Source organism: Galeopterus variegatus, unplaced genomic scaffold (assembly GCF_000696425.1).
Source record: "Galeopterus variegatus unplaced genomic scaffold, G_variegatus-3.0.2 Scaffold3398, whole genome shotgun sequence".
Classification (NCBI taxonomy): domain Eukaryota; kingdom Metazoa; phylum Chordata; class Mammalia; order Dermoptera; family Cynocephalidae; genus Galeopterus; species Galeopterus variegatus.
This window is the reverse complement of record NW_007729509.1, coordinates 68005-72195: the sequence shown is the minus strand read 5'-3', so window position 1 is coordinate 72195 and position 4191 is coordinate 68005.

Here is a 4191-nt window from a genome sequence, read left to right as displayed (position 1 = left end):
GGCCGTACAGCAGAATGGGACCCAGGCCCGGGGTGGGACGGCAGCGAGGTCAGGCGGGAGGCCCGCGAGGACGGGAGGGAGGACCGGGGGGTGAGCGGAGGGTCGCCCGCGCGCGTCCCCTTTTGGGCCGTCCCGTTGTTCTTAGTTCCCCGTCTGTGGCCGCCTCCCCGTAGACCAGCTTCTGGGGGCAGGAACCCCAGTGCTCGCCGCAGAGTGACACATAGTAGGTGCTCAATAAATGTGCGATTAAATGGTGGGGGAGAAGGCCTGGGGGAGGAGAAGAGTGAGAGGGAAGCACCGCAGAAGTTGGAAGCGCGCGCGTGTGTGGTGGGGGGTGTTCCCGAAACCTCCATTCCAGGAAAATGGGCGACAGCAGCAGGACCTCGGTGCGGGTGGGGTGGGCCGAGGGACTTCTTCCTCTGGGAAGCTGGAGGATGTAGAGAAGCTGCCTCCTTCAGGCCTTTGGGCGAGATGGAGCCTGGAGAGGGTCTTGGGTGGTGAAGCTGGGTTGGGTGTGGTCAGAGCTCCAGAGGTTGGGGGCCTAGTGACAGTCCAGGTCCACAGTAAACTGTTAATTTGGGGTCCTTGTGGTTCATCTGTAAAATGAAGAGTTTAGATGTCATTTGTCTCCTTTCAGCTCTAAGGTTCCACAGTTCTGTGCATCTAATCTGTTTTGGATTGAACTTTTTTATTTAAATATTCCCTTATTACAGTTTTGTTAATGGTTTACAGTGTGCGGGGCCTGTACTGGGTGCTGGGGAGAGAGAAGCACCCCGTGTTAAGATGGGTGCAGTCTTGTTGTGTTGATGTCTATAGGTAGAAGATACTGGGTGGGTGCACAGGTTAAATAGAGAAAGGTCCTTGACCTGGTGTATCCAGAAAGGCTTTCTGAGCAAACTGATCCCTGATCTGGGCTGGGAAAGGAAGAGTCGGGTGAGGGCATTCCAAGACTGGTCATGGGCTTGCAGGCAAGTGAGGATGTGGCAAGTTCAGGAACTGGAATATTGAAAGATTGGGTGTGTTTGGTACAGTGGAGAGAGGTGAGTAGAGGCCTGATTTTGAATGGCCTCGCCAGGAAAGTTTTAGCTGAATCTGAAAGTGTGGGGGGAGCCACTCAAGTGTTTTAAGGAAAGTAGTAACATGTCCAAATTTAAATTTTAGAAAACTTGTTTTGGGTTCTAGGTGGCAGATGGATTGGAGGGAGGAGGATAAACTGTAAAACTGTCGAAGCCGTCCGGGGGGTAGTGAGGTCTGAACTCAGGCAGTGCAGGAGATCTTGGAGGTATTAAAAATAGGCTGGTGGAGAGGGTGCTTGTGCTGTGTGGTAGGAAAGGTGTGGAGGTTTTGAGAAGCCCAGTGAAGGCCCACCACCCCCCTGGCGAGACAACGGATGCAGAGAGGTAAAGGGTAGAGCTTGTTGGAGGTGGGCTGGTGGATGGGCCTACTCCCTGGTGAGAGTTAGGCTGAGGAATTGAAGGCTGTGGTGGCCTGGAGGGAAGAGCTCCATCCAGGTGTGCAGAAGGAGACCTGCTTTGAGGCAGAGAGTATAACCTTTCTGGGCCTTACTTTCCTTATCCCTCAAGGCAGAAACACTCCTTCCCTCTCCCAAGGTCCTTTGAATGCAGCAAGGGGTGGAAAAGTGTTTATGAATTAAAACGGGAACCTGTTGAAAGGGTTGTTAGCCGTTGATTTTGTCCCTTGCCTTTAGATCAGGTCACAGTGTTCCCCTAGACCCTGGCAGGCTCCTAAGTGTTAGACTTGGGGCCGGGGATGTGAGTGCAGCTGTCTGCTGTAAAGGGAGGTGGGTAAGCAGAGGCTGTGGGATGGGCAGGGCAGGGGAGGTGGGGGTGGACAGGCCCAGCAAGGATGTGCATGTTGGACAGGTGGAGGCAGAAATCCTGGAAGGAAGTGCTCAGGATCTAGGTTGGGGTCAAATTGGCGACCTCTGGGAGGTGGGCAGGCACAGCAGGATAAGGCAGTCCACCCGGGCAGGGTCCCTAGGGCGTGCTGGTGATGCAAACTGAAGCTGCTAAAGCCAGCCTGTGGCTTGTACCCAGGCAGCCCTGGGGCTCAGTTCTCATAATGTGGAGAGTGGGGAGGGGGGATGGCCGTAGCTGAGATTTAAAAAGAATTCGTATTGCAGCTTGTGAATGTTTTCCAGAATCCTTCATACTGTCTCCCCTCCTCCCTCCACATCCCCCCTTGATATAACAGTTCTGTACACAGGAGCAAGCATGGTTATTTCCATTTGCAGCTGGAGAAACTGAGGCCCAGAGAAGGAAAGTGGCTTGTTTGGGTCACATGACTAACCAGAAGCAAACCCAGTCCCAGTCCTGGACCTTTCAGTGGCTTTTTGCACTACAGCCAGTCTTTCTGAGGGACCTGCCTGTTCCCTTGGCTCCCTCCCCCTTTCCTGAGGTGGAGGCTCAGAGTGTTGGGGAGACTGAAGCCTGAAGATGGTGGAGTGGGAAGGGGCGGGGCGTGGAACAAAGGCGACAGTGGGGGTGGCCTGGTGCAGACGGGTAAGTTGGAGAGGAGCAGGTGGGTGGTGGGGGAGGGCGTGCCTGACACAGGGATGTGGGGGAGGGGATGCCCACCTGGTCTGGGCCGGGACCTGTCAGTGGAGGGTCTGCAGGGTGCCGACAGAGAGAGAAAACTGCCTCAAAACTTTGTCTTCTGTCCCATGGCCAAGCCAAGCAGCGTGTGGGGTTACTTACTGTGTGGCGCTGGGGTCTCTGGAGACTCTGGGGCACGTGGAAGGAATAATGGTTAGGAAGCGTGAGTGGCAGCAGGGACATTTGCAGAGAGTCTTGTAAAGTGTGGGTGTGGGGTGTGATGGGAGAGAGAAGACACTGCCTGGCTTATGCGGTTCACAAGAGTACCATTTCCACAGGCTTGCCTCATTCAATGCCCCTAACAAACCCATGGAGCAGGTATTTTCAGTCACCTTCACCATGAGGAACCTGAGGCCAAGAGCACTGAAGTGACTTGCCAGGGACAAGCAGCGGGTTAGTGACTGGTGGGCTGGGACTCAGGGCTCCCGAGGCCCAGTCCAGGTTGTGATGTGGGCCCAAGGTGTGGGCCTGTGGTCTTGAGGGGATGGACTGGGAAGGGCAGCCTTGCAAAGGAGACCTCCTGCTAGCCTTGGCAATGGCTTCAAGGGGAGACTTGGGCTGGGAGCCAGCGCTGTGGCGGCTCAGGGTTGCCTAAAGCTGGCTGAGGGGGGAAGGGCATGCTACCTCCCAGTGGACCAGACCCCGCGAGGGTCTCATGCCTTACTGGGCCTGCAGGACACAGCCTAGTTGTCTTTCTAGGGCTTTCTGTTCCACTCCAGCTTCTCCCCAGCCAGCTGTAGCTCCGGCTAGCCTGTGCGGCCCTTCCCCAGCACAGGTAACCCAGCAGGTGACTGCTCGTGACATACTGGGATGCATTGCTTCCATTCCTGCCTCCATGAGTTTTGTTCCTGGGAGCAAGTGGGCGGGTTGGGGTGGCCATGAATGTGCAAGGACACTTGTGGGAGGAATGGAGTTGCATTTTTGTCTTCAAGAGTGTGCTGTAGTGATTTCTGTAGTGATTTGTGCTGACATGGTTCATGCTGGCACAGTTGTGTCTGGATCTGTAGGTGTGCCTGTGAGTTTTTAAAAATATCTCACTTTCTCTGTATTTGCATATGCAGTTTTGAAGGTGTTCTCATCCGAGTATCTCTGTAATTTTGCATCTTTGAACTTTTGTTTACTTAGCTGTGTTTAGAGATGATTGTGTCTGGGTGTGTTTGTGTGTGTGTATTTAGTGTTTGTACCAGTTTCATGTGTGCCTATAATTATATATTTAAAATGAAAACATCCACTGCTATTAGCTGAAATGGGTTTCCCAGGCAGAGGACAACATTGGCTCAACCTGAGGGATTTGTTGTTAGTGACAAAAAACTGGGCCAGAGGAGCCACCTCTTCAGAGTCCTCCATTTCATTCATTCATTCAGTATGTGGGTACTGCAGAAAGTTTGTGGGAAAATGGAATTGAAAGATAATAAGAATCTTTCCATGAACTTTTTGAAGTACCCTTGTATATATTGAGCACCTTCTGCATATCAGGGGCTGGACAGGCCAAGGTCCCTGCCTTCTTCAGGAGCTTAACAGTAGCACTAGCCACACATAAGCACTTAAATGTGGCCAGTGTGATTGAAAAACTGAA